The sequence below is a fragment of the Aquarana catesbeiana genome, linkage group LG08 (assembly GCF_042186555.1).
Source record: "Aquarana catesbeiana isolate 2022-GZ linkage group LG08, ASM4218655v1, whole genome shotgun sequence".
Lineage (NCBI taxonomy): Eukaryota > Metazoa > Chordata > Amphibia > Anura > Ranidae > Aquarana > Aquarana catesbeiana.
The window spans coordinates 7,659,209-7,676,326 of NC_133331.1; the positions used below are offsets into that span (position 1 = coordinate 7,659,209).

General features: G+C 45.8%; 1 long non-coding RNA gene across 1 annotated transcript; it reads right to left on the reverse strand.

Annotated features, from left to right (window-relative positions):
* Positions 1-937: 937 nt before the first annotated feature.
* On the reverse strand, positions 938-15,627 carry LOC141105569 (uncharacterized). Its single transcript, XR_012235607.1, has 3 exons — positions 15,520-15,627; positions 11,537-11,623; positions 938-3,314 (listed from the first exon to the last, which is right to left on the reverse strand). It is a non-coding gene; the product is annotated as an uncharacterized lncRNA (long non-coding RNA).
* Between the last annotated feature and the right edge of the window lie 1,491 nt (positions 15,628-17,118).

Consider the following 17,118-nt stretch of genomic DNA (forward strand, 5'->3'; position numbering starts at 1 on the left):
CTCCCACTGACACCAATGATGTGGCACTATTCCTTTCACAGACACCAATGACGGGGCACTATTCCTCCCACTGACACCAATGATGGGACACTATTCCTCCCACTGACACCAATGATGGGACACTATTCCTCCCACTGACACCAATGATGGGACACTATTCCTCCCACTGACGCCAATGACGGGGCACTATTCCTCCCACTGACACCAATGACGGGGCACTATTTCTCCCACTGACACCAATGATGGGGCACTATTCCTCCCACTGACACCAATGATGGGGCACTATTCCTCCCACTGACACCAATGATGGGGCACTATTTCTAATGACCACAGGTGCTATGCAATTTTTTTTTATTCCCAACAATGGTGCAGTCATTTTAGAGCATCACATTCATAGATGAAATGTGGACAGTGTAACTAGGGAAAGCAGCAGCTGCAGACTTGGATTCGCATGGTATCAGTATAGAAAAAAAAATATTTTAAACAGACATATTGCTGCTTTCTATGTATTACCAAGTAGCAAAATGCACATTATAAAGCATTTGTGAAACACAGAATATTTGACTTGACTTTTGATGGCTGCAGGACGGTTATGAAGTTTCAAAGTTCACACCAATCATTCTCATTATCCATTTAACACATACAGGTTTCCATGTAACCTCAACAGTTACTATCATTCTAAAAACAAGTTAGTCACTTGGTCAAATCAGCCCACAGGCTCCATATAAAAGAACTTTACATAACCCCCCCATACACAATCATATTCACATACATAACTTGTTTTCTTTTCCATAAAAGTGCTAATCTACCCAAAACTAGTAATTATGGGTTGACTTGGTACAGATTTTTAAAGTGCTCCAGAACAGACCAGCCTACACTTCCCTTCTCCCCCCCCCAGTCCCCCCCCCCCCCCAACCACTTCAAAATTCCTCCCCACTTAGGTGACGGGCGTCTTGCCACCATGGACCTAAACCAGCAATTCTCAATCTGGGTTCCCCTAGAGGTTTATAGGGGTTTCTGATTGAATGCCCTTCCATTTAACATTGATCTACCATCCATTTGATGGTGCCTGCATGGTTCTGGAGCAAACCATTCTCAACCAGGGTTCTGTGGAACACTAGTATTCCTCTAGAGGTTTCTAGGGGTTCCTTGAGCCGATTGATTCACTGCCCATTTACCGATGATTTACCTTCCATTTGATGGTACCTGCATAGTTTTTGGGGCCAATCACCCATCAGGGTCTATGGAACCCTCAGATTCCTCCAAAAGATTGCTTGAGCTGATTGATTGCCCTTTCATTTAATGGTGCTCAACCTTCCATTTGGGGTGCTTCATGGGGCCAACCATTCTCAAATCAAGATTCTGTGGAACCTTAGGGTTCCTCCAGAGGTTTCTAGGGGTTCCTTAAGCGGATTGATTCACTGCTCATATAAAAAGGCAATTTACCTTCCATTTGCTGGTGCCTGCATAGTTCTGGGGCCAATCATTCTCAACTAGGGTTCTGTAGAACTATAGGCTTCCTCCAGTGGATTCACTGACCTACCACTAAACCCTGATTAACCTTTCATGTGATGGTGCCTGCAATGCCACTTCGCATAGCCAGTTGCAGAACACCAATTATCTATTTAGCTGCCAGTAAGGGTGGTTATTCTGGCCACCACTATAAGAGAGAGCTTTCTTTCCATAGTTTAGGGGACAACCAGTCTCAGTCTGTGGAACCCTCAGGTTCCTCCAAAGGTTGCTAGGAGCTTTCCTGAGCCGATTGATTGCCCTTCCATTTAACAGTGATCAACCTTCCATTTGACAGTGCCTGCATAGTTCTGGGGCCAATCATTCTTAACCATGGTTATGTGGAACCCTAGGCTTTCTCCACAGGTTTCTAGGGGTTCCTTGAGCCGATTGATTCACTGCTCATTTAACGGTCCCAGAACTATGCAGGCACAAACACATGGAAGGTAAATCACCATTAAACTAGCAGTGAATTAATCAGCTCAAGGAACCCCTAAAACCCTGTGGTGGAGCCCTAGGATTTCAAAGAACACTGGTTGAGAATGATTGGCCCAGAACTATGCAGGCACCATCGAACAGAAGGTATATCACTGTTAAATGGAAGGACAATCAATCAGCTCCTAGGAACCTTTGGAGGAGCCTGAGAGTTCCATAGACCCTGGTTGAGAATGGTTGGCCCCAGAATTACGCAGGCACTATCAAATAAAAGGTAGCTTACTGGTAAATGGAAGGGCAATTAATCGGCTACTAGCAACCTTTGGAGGAGCCTGAGGGTCCCACAGACCTTGGTTGAGAATGGCTGGTGCAAGAACTCTGCAGCCACCAACAAATGGAAGATAAATCAACATTCTCAACCAGGGTTCTTGCAGAGGTTTCTAGAGGTTCCTTGAGCTGATTGATTGACACCCCATTAAACCCCGACTTACCTTTCATGTGATAGTGCCTACAAGGACACTTGGCGGAGTTAGCTGAAGAACATAAATGATCTTTTTAGCTGTCAGTAAGTGTGGCCCCCCAATAAATTGGTTTTACCAGGAGTTCCCCAAGACCTAAACATTATTTCAAGGGTTCCTCTAGGGTAAAAAAAAAGGTTAAGAAAGGCTGCATTTTGCCATGACCATTAGGGCTTAGTCATTGAGGTACCAAAACCTACATTAAATCTGAGTGTATCGACCTTTTAAAAATTCTAAAGTATGTTCGCCACCAAAACTGCATACATACAAGTCACATTGCAGGGTAATTGGAACTGCCTCCATGTGAAACCGTGGTTGGATCAATTCCAGGTACCAAGAAAATTCTAAATTCATGGTTTCTCCATTGTACATGGACTTCTCCATCATTGACTATTACATAGACTCCAGAAGAACTGGAACCCCACAGAACTTGCACAACATCACATTCAAATTCTGCAACAAATTCTAACTGTATTAAAACTTTTGGGAACATGCATGCACGCGTTTGTATTCTTTAGTATCCAGGCAATAGCTTGCTGATTAAATAATGGTTTTTGGTGTTAAAAATATAAAAATGTAATAAAATTTAACAAAAGACCCATAAAACCAAAATGCTACAAAACAACCCAGATTTGGGTAAAAGTCTACACAGGATTAGTTATGTCACAGCTTCTTTGTAACAGTTGTCCACAGGATAAAAACAAATTGCATATTTACAAGTAAACAGAAAAAAAAAAAATGTAAATCTGAACCCCCCCCCGAGATCTCCTGGAAGATGCAGAGAAAGAAGACCTCTTATATTGAAGTTTCTTGTGTAGATAACGGTTGAGCTCTTTTTAATTTTCCAGATCCCTATTAAACAAGGAGAAAGTAGAGATAGATTATTTAAAAGACAATAAATTTAATGATTGCTGCTTGTTCATACTAAAATTCGCTATACGCAGCACTACACCTGCTTTTAGTCTTTTATTATATACAACAAAAAGACCCATGATATGCAAATCTTCTGAACCACTTGCTGCCCGGGGAATTGCTTACAGATGTTAAAAAAAATCTGCATATTTTTGCTAGAAAATTACTTAGAACCCTATATATATATATATATATATATATATATATATATATATATATATATATATATATATACACACATACACACACACACACATATACAACATATACATATATACACACGGTGGGAAAATAATGATGGGCTCCCCTGCAGATTTTGTAAGTTTGCCCACTTACAAAGAAATGAAGGGTCTATAATTTTTATCATAGATGTATTTTATATGATGGAGACAGAATATCAACCAAAAATCCAGAAAAAAAAAAATGATGCAAATGTTATAAATGGAGTTGCAGTTCAGTGAGTAAAACAAGTATTTGATCCCCAAACAAAACATGACTTGGTGGAGAAACCCTTGTTGGCGATCACAGAGGTCAGACGTTTCTTGTAGTTGGTGACCAGGTTTGCACACATCTCAGGAGGGATTTTGGTCCACTCTTCTTTACAGATCTTCTCTAAATCCTTAAGGTTTCTTGGATGTCACTTGGCAACTGGAAGTTTTAGCTCCCTCCATACATTTTCTATAGGATTAGGGTCTGGAGACTGACTAGGCCACTATGTGCTTCATCTTAAGCCACTCCTTTGTTGCCTTGGCGAAATGTTTTCAATCATTTTCATGCTGGATAAAGGTATGCCCACCCATGACCACCAGGGTTGTCAATCAGTGCCCATCAGTAATGCCTGCAAGTGCCTCATCAGTGCTGCCTATCAGAGTCATCTATCAGTGCCAGTCAGAGCATAGTTACATAGTAGGCGAGGTTGAAAAAAGACACAAGTCCATCCTATGTGTGTGATTATGTGTCAGTATTACATTGTATATCCCTGTATGTTGCGGTCATTCAGTGATTATCTAATAGTTTCTTGAAACCATCGATGCTCCCCGCTGAGACCACCGCCTGTGGAAGGGAATTCCACATCCTTGCCGCTCTTACAGTAAAGAACCCTCTACGTAGTTTAAGGTTAAACCTCTTTTCTTCTAATTTTAATGAGTGGCCACGAGTCTTGTTAAACTCTCTTCCGCGAAAAAGTTTTATCCCTATTGTGGGGTCACCAGTACAGTATTTGTATATTGAAATCATATCTCCTCTCAAGTGTCTCTTCTCCAGAGAGAATAAGTTCAGAGCTCACAACCTTTCCTCATAACTAAGATCCTCCAGACCCTTTATTAGCTTTGTTGCCCTTCTTTGTACTCGCTCCATTTCCAGTACATCCTTCCTGAGGACTGGTGCCCAGAACTGGACAGCATACTCCAGGTGCGGCCGGACCAGAGTCTTGTAGAGCGGGAGAATTATCGTTTTATCTCTGGAGTTGATCCCCTTTTTAATGCCAATATTCTGTTTGCAGCAGAGCAGCTTGGCATTGCATGCCATTGCTGAGCCTATCATCTACTAGAACCCCCAAGTCCTTTTCCATCCTAGATTCCCTCAGAGGTTCTCCCCCCAGTGTATAGATTGTATTCAGATTTTTGCCACCCAAATGCATTATTTTACATTTTTCTACATTGAACCTCATGTAGTTGCCCCTCCCCCATTAATTTGTTCAGATCTTTTTGCAAGGTTTCCACATCCTGCTGAGAAGTTATTGCCCTGCTTAGCTTAGTATCATCTGCAAATACAGAGATTGAACTGTTTATCCCATCCTCCAGGTCGTTTATGAACAAATTAAATAGGATTGGTCCCAGCACAGAACCCTGGGGAACCCCACTACCCACCCCTGACCATTCTGAGTACTCCCCATTTATCACCACCCTCTGAACTCGCCCTTGTAGCCAGTTTTCAATCCATGTACTCACCCTATGGTCCATGCCATCGGACCTTATTTTGTACAGTAAACGTTTATGGGGAACTGTGTCAAATGCTTTTGCAAAATCCAGATACACCCTGTCTACGGGCCTTCCTATATCTAGATGGCAACTCACCTCCTCATAGAAGGTTAATAGATTGGTTTGGCAAGAACGATTCTTCATGAATCCATGCTGATTACTGCTAATGATATCATTCTTATTACTAAAATCTTGTATATAGTCCCTTATCATCCCCTCCAAGAGTTTACATACTATTGATGTTAGGCTAACTGGTCTGTAATTCCCAGGGATGTATTTTAGACCCTTTTTAAATATTGGTGCTACATTGGCTTTTCTCCAATCAGCTGGTACCATTCCAGTCAGTAGACTGTCAGTAAAAATTAGGAACAACGGTCTGGCAATTACTTGACTGAGTTCCCCAAGTACCCTCGGGTGCAAGCCATCTGGTCCCGGTGATTTATTAATGTTAAGTTTCCCAAGTCTAATTTTAATTCTGTTAACCATGGAGGTGCTTCCTGTGTTGTGTCATGAGGATAAACACTGCAGTTTGGGTTACTGAAGCCCCCCGATTCACTCGTGAAGACTGAGGAGAAGAATAAATTCAAAACCTTTGCCATCTCCCCATCCTTTGTAACCAGATGTCCTTCCTCATTCTTTATGGGGCCAATATGGTCTGTCATTCCTCTTTTACTGTTTATATACTTAAAGAATTTCTGGGGATTTTCTTTGCTCTCCTCCGCTATGTGTCTTTCATGTTCTATCTTAGCCGTCCTTATTGCACCCTTACATTTCTTGTTGCATTCTTTATAAAGTCTGAATGCTGATGATGATCCCTCAACCTTGTATTTTTTGAAGGCCTTCTCCTTTGCTTTTATATGCATTTTTACATTGGAGTTAAGCCATCCAGGACTTTTGTTCGCTCTTTTAAATGTATTACCCAATGGGATACATTGGCTAATGCTCTTATTTAATATGTTCTTAAAGCAAACCCATCTCTCCTACATGTTCTTTGTTCCTAAGATTTTATCCCAATTTATGCCTTCTAGCAAGGTTCGTAGTTTAGGGAAGTTGGCTCTCTTGAAATTCAGTGTCTTTGTATTCCCCTTATGTTTCCTATTTGTGTGATTTATACTGAAGCCAATTGACCTGTGATCGCTGTTTCCTAAATTGCCCCGTATTTCCATATCTGTGATCAGGTCTGTATTGTTGGTAATCAGTAGATCCGGTAACGCTTTATTTCTAGTTGGTGCGTCTACCATCTGACCTATAAAATTGTCCTGCAAGACATTAAGGAACTGGCGAGCCTTAAATGAATGCGCGGTTCCCTCCGCCCAGTCTATGTCTGGATAATTAAAATCCCCCATTATGATAACACTTCCCATTCTTGCTGCTTATCCAACTTGTGATAGGAGATCTGTCTCCACTTCCTCCCTCAGGTTATCTATCACCCTCATCTATCAGTGCCCATCAGGGCCGCCCATCAGTGTCATAGCAGAGAGCTGTGACTGACAGTCAGCAGCTCTCTGCTCATGAAGCTGTCAGAACCGAGCGATCAGCGGGCTTCGTTCGCTCGGTTCTCAGTGTAGAGGCGCTAGAGGACAGATGCAGCATGGGACCGAAGCTGCATCCACCTAGGTAAGTATAAAACTTAAAAAAAAGCCCCAAACCCCATACTTTTCTTTTAAAGGCCGGGGTTCCTCTACCGGGATCATGGTTGCCTTATTCAACCTGGAGACAGGAGGGTCCACCACCGGTGGGACAGTCTACTTCTTCAGAAGTAACTCTTCAAAGGGGTACCTCACCGCAAAGCGTTTAGAAACCACAAAGACGCTTTGGACGCTCCCAGTCTTTGTAGACAAAACTTGTTAAAATAAAAGGGATAAGGGAACACTTTTGCCATGCGAGACGGCTTGCGAGTGCCAAAAGGGAACGGCCACCTCCTTAGCGCGCTCAGCAGTATCCTCCAGCTTCAAAGTCTCCCGCACGGAGAGAATCAGTGCTGCAACCAGCGTCTTCTCGTGCGCAGCTACAGTTAAGGAGGAATCATCCTCACTATTTGATAGATCAGGGAGCGTGACTACAAGTCCCACAGGGTGGGCCATGTCCGGTGACCGAGACAGATTTAGGATCTGACAAGACAGATGAAGCGGGGGAGGGCGAGGGATGCTTTTTGCAAGCCTGGCGCCCAAAAGCCACCTCCACCTGGGAAACAAAGGACTCCAGGACCACCGACAGTGCATTAATGGAAGGCTGGGACCCCGAGGGACCTGCTGCCCTTTGAGAGGGGGTCAGGTGGGGAAACACATTCCTGAGACTCCATTAAGGTAAAGGGGGAACCCACCAGCAAAATGCATATAGCACCACTAGGGGACTCACCCACCTAAGGCACAGCACCTGATCACCACAGGGGGACCCGACAATAGAGCACCCCACAACCTGCAGCAAAGAGCGGGAGGGACCCCACCAGAACTCACCACCCCACCAGAGTAGTACCGGTCTGCACTCACCAGAGATAGTCTGTATCCACGTGCGGCATCCAGGGGAAAAGAAAACCCAGGAGTCAAACCAGGGGAAATGGAGGAGCCCCCACAGCCATATTCGCCGTCCAGAGGCTCTACTGTCATGGCCGACGCTCCTAATGCATGTTGGACACTAAGAAAAATGGCCGCCGGACTACACAAACAAGCCCAGGCCATATATGAGAAGTAGAGGAGGGATCCGGGCACAGGACCACCAGAACAGCCAGTGCCCACCCCAGCTGGGAAGACCGTTTCACCTACGGCATGCAGCCCCCAAACAGGCATATAGCAGTACACCAGCCTCATAGACCTGCCAGCCCAACACGCTACCCCGGAGAGAGGGGTGGGGGGAGGAACCTAAAAATGGCCCACTTAGGGACCACCAACATAAAGGGGGGACTGGGGAGGGAGAAGGGGAACCCGTAGGTCCGACCATCCCAGGAGGGGGTGCCCATGTCTGCCCCAAACCACATCCAGGGGGACGTGTACTCACTACACCCGGAACCAGACGGGCATCACTCCAGACAGAACCTCCTCACCACTGAAAAGGGGGGGCTGTTGGCCAGGAAGAACGTTAAGATTCGGACCAAGACCCGGTGGTATGCGACCTCGCGAGACGTTTAACTCGCAGGCCAGCCCCCGTCCAGTGGGCTATGTCGGGGCCAACCCAGTGCGGAGCTCTGGTCTGCGAGCGCTCACTGGCCAGACTTGGGGTGGCCACTGGATCTAGATATCCAGCCCGTCGCCCAGTCCGGCATTTGAGTGTAGATCTCACAGGAAAAAAAAAACAAAAAAAAACACACACACACACACACACACACACACACACACACACACACACACACAAGAAAAAAGCCATTTAAAAAGAAAAGAAGATTGCCAGGACCAAAGATCCCAGCAGGGAACTAGGTCCTTAATCCTGACCAGGCAGAAAAAAAAAACTGAAGGCCTGTAGCAGAGAGGGGGGGGGGGGGGGGATATATAAGGTAGACTATCCATAGGCGAAGCCAAGTCTTTTTTCTGCCTAGCGTCCTACTCCTGTAAGGTGCGATATAACCCTATGGTTCTGAATAATGGAGCGCTGTGTCCGAAAGAGAAAAGTGCTTTACCTGGTCCCCATAGGTGAACATTCAACCTCACTGCAAGGGAGGACTTTTACTTTTCCTGGGGTTCAACTTTAATTGAACATTTTAGGCCTGAAGATTAGTTAAATCCCCCAAATCATTATCTAAAAGAAGATGCCAGAGAGCTGGGGGTCAGCAACCCGTAGATCGTGGACAGGTGACTGGTGGATGGCGGTCTGGGCTTCCTGACCCACCATCCCAGAGCATCAAACAGAGCGCAATGCAGAGGGGCTCCTTGTAAAGTTGGAGGTGTAGTAGGGAGGAAGAACCGCATAATCTGATGCCTCCTCTGTAGTGCCGGCTCCTGTCCCAGGCAGAGTGACACCAACTGTACTCCACCTCTTATCCCGGCTAGTGGTCTCCAGAGTGGTGCCTCCAGCAGGAAAGAGGAGATCTTCAGGTCAGTGTGAAGCAATACACCGGGCATAATAGTACAGGGCTGCTTTCACACTGATGTGCCGCGGCCATAGACTTCTATTATATCCTGAGGGATTGCTGCACTTATCCATAGACTTCTATTATATCCTGTGGGATTGCTGCACTTATCCATAGACTTCTATTATATCCTGCGGGATTGCTGCACTTATCCATAGACTTCTATTATATCCTGCGGGTTAGCTGCACTTATCTATAGACTTCTATTATATCCTGTGGGATTGCTGCACTTATCCATAGACTTCTATTATATCCTGCGGGATTGCTGCACTTATCCATAGACTTCTATTATATCCTGTGGGATTGCTGCACTTATCCATAGACTTCTATTATATCCTGCGGGTTAGCTGCACTTATCTATAGACTTCTATTATATCCTGTGGGATTGCTGCACTTATCCATAGACTTCTATTATATCCTGCGGGATTGCTGCACTTATCCATAGACTTCTATTATATCCTGCGGGATTGCTGCACTTATCCATAGACTTCTATTATATCCTGCGGGATTGCTGCACTTATCCATAGACTTCTATTATATCCTGCGGGATTGCTGCACTTATCCTAGGGCTGGGAGATTTTCTTTAAAAAAAAAAAAAAAAAAAAAAATCTTCGATTCTCTTAAAAAAAACTCGATTCACGATTCGAATCGAGTTTTATTTTTTATTTTTTTGGAAACCGCGCCGGTCCCGAGGCGCTGCGGGCATGAGCTTTTAGGCGAGGCCGCGGCTTCGGCCTAGTCCGCGGCGTCCGGCCTAGCGGACTAGGCCGAAGCCGCGGCCTCACCTAAAAACTCCTTGCCCGCAGCTCTTCAGGCCCGGTGCGGTGTCCGCGCCGGTCCGGAGGCGCTGTGGGCATGAGTTTTTAGGCGAGGCCGTGGCTTTGGCCTAGTCCGCAGCGTCCGCCCGTAGCCGCGGCCTCGCCTAAAAACTCATGCCCGCAGTGCCTCCGGACCAGCGCGGTGAAAAAAAAAAAAAAAAAAATCTAAAAAAAATTGATTTGCTTAAATTTTGAATCGATTTGACCTCTCAACTCGATTCAAGATTTAAATCGATTTTTTTCCCAGCCCTAACTTATTTATAGACTTCTATTCTATCCTGCAGGATTGCTGCACCTATCCATAGACTTCTATTGTATCCTGCAGGATTGCTGCACCTATCCATAGACTTCTATTGTATCCTGCAGGATTGCTGCACCTATCCATAGACTTCTATTGTATCCTGCAGGATTGCTGCACTTAGCCATAGACTTCTATTCTATTGGCAAAGAGCGGCTAACCCAGGAAAGTCACAGATGCACCCGCAGCACATCAGTGTGATAGCAGACTTATAGGGGGCTCAGATCAGTAAGGGTTCATTCACATTTGCAGTTTGGGGGGGGGGGGGTTGGGGGTGTAGCATCTGACAAACATGACCCCTTCAAGTGAATGAGGCCGCTCTACAAGGGACCTGCAACTTTGCGCAGTACAGGAAACAAGGGGTTAAAGCAGGCAGTGTTGTGTTGCTTTCTCACCACCTGCTTTAACCCCCTTGGACCCCGCAGAAGCATGGAGTTGCGGGGCGCTTGCAGAGGGGCCCCATTTTACTTGAATAGGCCACGATTGGTAGGCGGCTCCTACCAAAATCAACAGGGGGGCTGAATTCCTGCAGCAGTATTTGTATACCTTTGGTTGCTACCTCAGCAGCTAAAAGGGAGTAGAGATTTTGGGGGGGTGGTATAAAACCCGGACACAACCACAGGGTTTTAGCATCCCCCAACTTTACATGTGAATGAGCCCTAAGGGTTCCGCTGCCAAATGCAACTAAGGGCTCAATCACAAGTGCAGCAGGCAAAAAAGTGTTAAAATGCAAATTCCAGACCTCCCTCTATACCGGCCCATCATTGGCCCTCATTCCAACCACTTCTTTTGAGTCCAAGGTGTCAAAGATGGCCCCCCAACTGGCAAGATTAAGCCACTCTGGGCTCACAGGAAGGCTGCAGCTCCATCATTATAAAATAAAAAAGAAGAAGTGAAAGTGTATGGGTGCTCCATGGGGGGTGGAGGGATGGGGGACAGGAAACTGGAGGGGGGGCACAAGGAAACATGTAAGTACAAAGAAGGGAATGACGTTATCATCAGCCAACCTCTCTCCTGAGTCGTCTCTCCTGGAGGTCAGCAGACAGTTTCACCTTCGCCCGGGAGAAGTACAGAGCCGGGGAGTCCTGGGGGGACTGTAGATAGAAAATAACCGTCACAGAGCCGCATATCATTATAATTCATCACAAATCTACGACTGCCATCAAAGTCACTAAGATTATCCTATGGATTGGATATAAAAGCAGGCTCTAGGTGAGCGCTCCATACCCCACGCATGCGCAGACAGCCACTTCCATAAACCTCAATGCAATGTAGAGGAATGTACACCGAGGAATGGGGGGGGGGGGGGGGGTGAGATGTTAATTATTTCCATGTGATGAGGATCCCAAAAAAATAAACACAGAAAAAAAAATTGTTCCTTTTACAGCTGTGGGCAACTTCTCTACATTCCCTGACTTTATATACATCGGCCTGGGAGGGAGCCAATCAGGACGAGATCTTCGGGGGCAACACTCCGCTTCGGTTAATAAAATACATTTTTTTCTGGACCTTTATATCAGTATATCTCTAGATCCATATCTCTAGATCAATATATCCGTATACATATCTCTTTCTCCATGTTTCTGGAACAGGGGTTTCCAAACTTTCTAAACAAAAGGGCCAGATTACTGTTATTCAGACTTTAGGGGGGGGGGGGGGGGGTGGGAGGAGACTATGCCCAGTGGGAGTAAACAATGCCCCATCATTGGTGAATGTGGGAGTAATAGTGCCCCATCATTGGTGTCAGTGAGAGAATAGTGCCCCATCATTGGTCTCAGTGGGAGGAATAGTGCCCCATCATTGGTGTCAGTGAGAGAATAGTGCCCCATCATTGGTGTCAGTGAGAGAATAGTGCCCCATCATTGGTATCAGTGGGAGGAATAGTGCCCCATCATTGGTGTCAGTGAGAGAATAGTGCCCCATCATTGGTCTCAGTGGGAGGAATAGTGCCCCATCATTGGTCTCAGTGGGAGTAGTAGTGCCCCATCATTGGTCTCAGTGGGGGGGGAATAGTGCCCCATCATTGGTATCAGTGGGAGGAATCATTGGTATCAGTGGGAGGAATAGTGCCCCATCATTGGTATCAGTGGGAGGAATAGTGCCCCATCATTGGTATCAGTGGGAGGAATAGTGCCCCATCATTGGTATCAGTGGGAGGAATAGTGCCCCATCATTGGTATCAGTGGGAGGAATAGTGCCCCGTCATTGGTGTCAGTGGGAGGAATAGTGCCCCGTCATTGGTGTCAGTGGAAGGAATAGTGCCCCATCATTGGTCTCAGTGGGAGGAATAGTGCCCCATCATTGGTCTCAGTGGGAGTAGTAGTGCCCCATCATTGGTCTCAGTGGGGGGGAATAGTGCCCCATCATTGGTATCAGTGGGAGGAATCATTGGTAACAGTGGGAGGAATAGTGCCCCATCATTGGTATCAGTGGGAGGAATAGTGCCCCATCATTGGTATCAGTGGGAGGAATAGTGCCCCATCATTGGTATCAGTGGGAGGAATAGTGCCCCATCATTGGTATCAGTGGGAGGAATAGTGCCCCGTCATTGGTGTCAGTGGGAGGAATAGTGCCCCATCATTGGTATCAGTGGGAGGAATAGTGCCCCATCATTGGTGTCAGTGGGAGGAATAGTGCCCCGTCATTGGTGTCAGTGGGAGGAATAGTGCCCCGTCATTGGTGTCAGTGGGAGGAATAGTGCCCCATCATTGGTATCAGTGGGAGGAATAGTGCCCCATCATTGGTATCAGTGGGAGGAATAGTGCCCCATCATTGGTATCAGTGGGAGGAATAGTGCCCCATCATTGATATCAGTGGGAGGAATAGTGCCCCATCATTGGTATCAGTGGGAGGAATAGTGCCCCATCATTGGTGTCAGTGGGAGGAATAGTGTCCCATCATTGGTGTCAGTGGGAGGAATAGTGTCCCATCATTGGTGTCAGTGGGAGGAATAGTGCCCCATCATTGGTATCAGTGGGAGGAACTGTGCCCCATCATTGGTATCAGTGGGAGGAACTGTGCCCCATCATTGGTATCAGTGGGAGGAATAGTGTCCCATCATTGGTATCAGTGGGAGGAACTGTGCCCCATCATTGGTATCAGTGGGAGGAATAGTGTCCCATCATTGGTATCAGTGGGAGGAATAGTACCCCATCATTGGTATCAGTGGGAGGAACTGTGCCCCATCATTGGTATCAGTGGGAGGAATAGTGCCCCATCATTGGTATCAGTGGGAGGAATAGTACCCCATCATTGGTATCAGTGGGAGGAACTGTGCCCCATCATTGGTATCAGTGGGAGGAATAGTGCCCCATCATTGGTATCAGTGGGAGGAACTGTGCCCCATCATTGGTATCAGTGGGAGGAACTGTGCCCCATCATTGGTATCAGTGGGAGGAACAGTGCCCCATCATTGGTATCAGTGGGAGGAATAGTGCCCCATCATTGGTATCAGTGGGAGGAATAGTGTCCCATCATTGGTATCAGTGGGAGGAATAGTGCTCCATCATTGGTATCAGTGGGAGGAATAGTGCCCCATCATTGGTATCAGTGGGAGGAATAGTGTCCCATCATTGGTATCAGTGGGAGGAATAGTGCTCCATCATTGGTATCAGTGGGAGGAATAGTGCCCCATCATTGGTATCAGTGGGAGGAATAGTGTCCCATCATTGGTGTCAGTGGGAGGAATAGTGCCCCATCATTGGTATCAGTGGGAGGAATAGTGTCCCATCATTGGTGTCAGTGGGAGGAATAGTGCCCCATCATTGGTATCAGTGGGAGGAATAGTGTCCCATCATTGGTGTCAGTGGGGGGAATAGTGTCCCATCATTGGTATCAGTGGGAGGAACTGTGCCCCATCATTGGTATCAGTGGGAGGAATAGTGTCCCATCATTGGTATCAGTGGGAGGAATAGTGTCCCATCATTGGTATCAGTGGGAGGAACTGTGCCCCATCATTGGTATCAGTGGGAGGAATAGTGCCCCATCATTGGTATCAGTGGGAGGAACTGTGCCCCATCATTGGTATCAGTGGGAGGAATAGTGCCCCATCATTGGTATCAGTGGGAGGAATAGTGTCCCATCATTGGTATCAGTGGGAGGAATAGTGCCCCATCATTGGTATCAGTGGGAGGAATAGTGCTCCATCATTGGTATCAGTGGGAGGAACTGTGCCCCATCATTGGTATCAGTGGGAGGAATAGTGCCCCATCATTGGTATCAGTGGGAGGAATAGTGCCCCATCATTGGTATCAGTGGGAGGAATAGTGCCCCATCATTGGTATCAGTGGGAGGAATAGTGCCCCATCATTGGTATCAGTGGGAGGAATAGTGTCCCATCATTGGTATCAGTGGGAGGAATAGTGCCCCATCATTGGTATCAGTGGGAGGAATAGTGTCCCATCATTGGTATCAGTGGGAGGAATAGTGTCCCATCATTGGTATCAGTGGGAGGAATAGTGCCCCATCATTGGTATCAGTGGGAGGAATAGTGCTCCATCATTGGTATCAGTGGGAGGAACTGTGCCCCATCATTGGTATCAGTGGGAGGAATAGTGCCCCATCATTGGTATCAGTGGGAGGAATAGTGCCCCATCATTGGTATCAGTGGGAGGAATAGTGCCCCATCATTGGTATCAGTGGGAGGAATAGTGCCCCATCATTGGTATCAGTGGGAGGAATAGTGTCCCATCATTGGTATCAGTGGGAGGAATAGTGTCCCATCATTGGTATCAGTGGGAGGAATAGTGCCCCATCATTGGTATCAGTGGGAGGAATAGTGCTCCATCATTGGTATCAGTGGGAGGAACTGTGCCCCATCATTGGTGTCAGTGGGAGGAATAGTGTCCCATCATTGGTATCAGTGGGAGGAATAGTGCCCCATCATTGGTATCAGTGGGAGGAACTGTGCCCCATCATTGGTATCAGTGGGAGGAATGAGCTCCCTGGTTTGTCATATTTATATAAAAACTGACATTTTGTAACGACTTACATATTTCAGGTTTTCTTTAACTTGAGATCCTTGTGAGGAGAGCGGAGGGGATATCGTCCGGCTTTTCCTTTCAAATGCCACCTGTCCACCTAATACTTTGCGCTAATCAAATAGATAAAAAATAAATAAATAAAATTTATATATATATAATTTTTATTTACACACACTATCTTACAAAAGTGAGTACACCCCTCGTATTTTTGTAAATATTTAATTATATCTTTTCATTTGACAACACTGAATGTTGAACTTCCAGTGACCAGTATGAGAGAGTGAGAGCGATAACACCAAATTTAACACACCTGCTCCCCATTCACACCTGAGACCTTGTAACACTAACGAGTCACATGACACCGGGGAGGGAAAATGGCTAATTGGGTCCAATTTGGACATTTTCACTTAGGGGTGTACTGACTTTTGTTGCCAGCGGTTTAGACATTAATGGCTGTGTGTTGAGTTATTTTGAGGGGACAGAAAATTTACACTGTTATACAAGCTGTACACTCACTACTTTACATTGTAGACAAGTGTCATTTCTTCAGTGTTGTCACATGAAAAGATAGAAGAAAAGATTTACACAAATGTGAGTGAGGGGTGTACTTACTAGTGTGAGATAGTAATATTTTATATATATACACACACACACACACACACACACACACAATACAATACAACAAAAAAAAAAAAAGAAGAAGTTTTCCTTCCATGAGAATGACCTATGATGACATCATTTGAGACAGGTCTTAGGAGGTAGAAGTCGGAGCTCTCAGTAATCCAGTGAAGAACGTTCTCCATCCACAACTGAAAGGTCAGTGAATATCAGAGATCCTGAGAGAGACGCTTCCATAGAAGAGCCACCAATGGAAAATAACTCCGCAGTCTCCAAGGATCTTTAACAAGCATTAGGCAAAGTGTGTGTGTGTGTGTGTGTGTGGGGGGGGGGGGGCAGAGTGAAGGGGACGGGAATCTGAAGTTTGGTGGCTTTTAGAGACAGAACTTCCCTACTGAGTCCATATTTATAACATTAGTCCTCAGGATGTAGATCCAGCGATCACTTGTCCTGTAATAAGACAGTAGATCCAGGGTGACCAACCTGTGGCCTGAGGACAGCATGGGGCCCTTTGGTATATGATGTGCGGCCCTCAGACCTCAGCGGTCTGTAGTGAGAACACTGATTGGGGGAATAGCGCTGATCTCTACCAGCCTCATGTAACATCTTCCCAGCTTCCTATTGTCTTCTACAGCTTCTCCCCACCAACAATGTCTCCTGTCCTCACTCTCTGACCCTCATCTCTTCTATTAGCTCTGCAGTCTCTGACACTCCTCTATCTATATATATATGTATGCCCCTTTGGTGAGGTCAGGGGTCGCATCGCTTTAGCTTATAAATTGATAACCACTCAAACAGAACTAATCACATCAATGATAGAGGTCTTTATGTAGAAAACATACTATGCAATTTATTAATTGTCCACTAGAGGGAGGAAGAGCCCAAAATGGAAATACATTCGGTTTGCAGAATTATAACAAGAAAAAAAAAAAAAAAAAAAAAAAAACACACACCACAACAAAAAAGCGGTTGCATTAAAACAGCAGAAC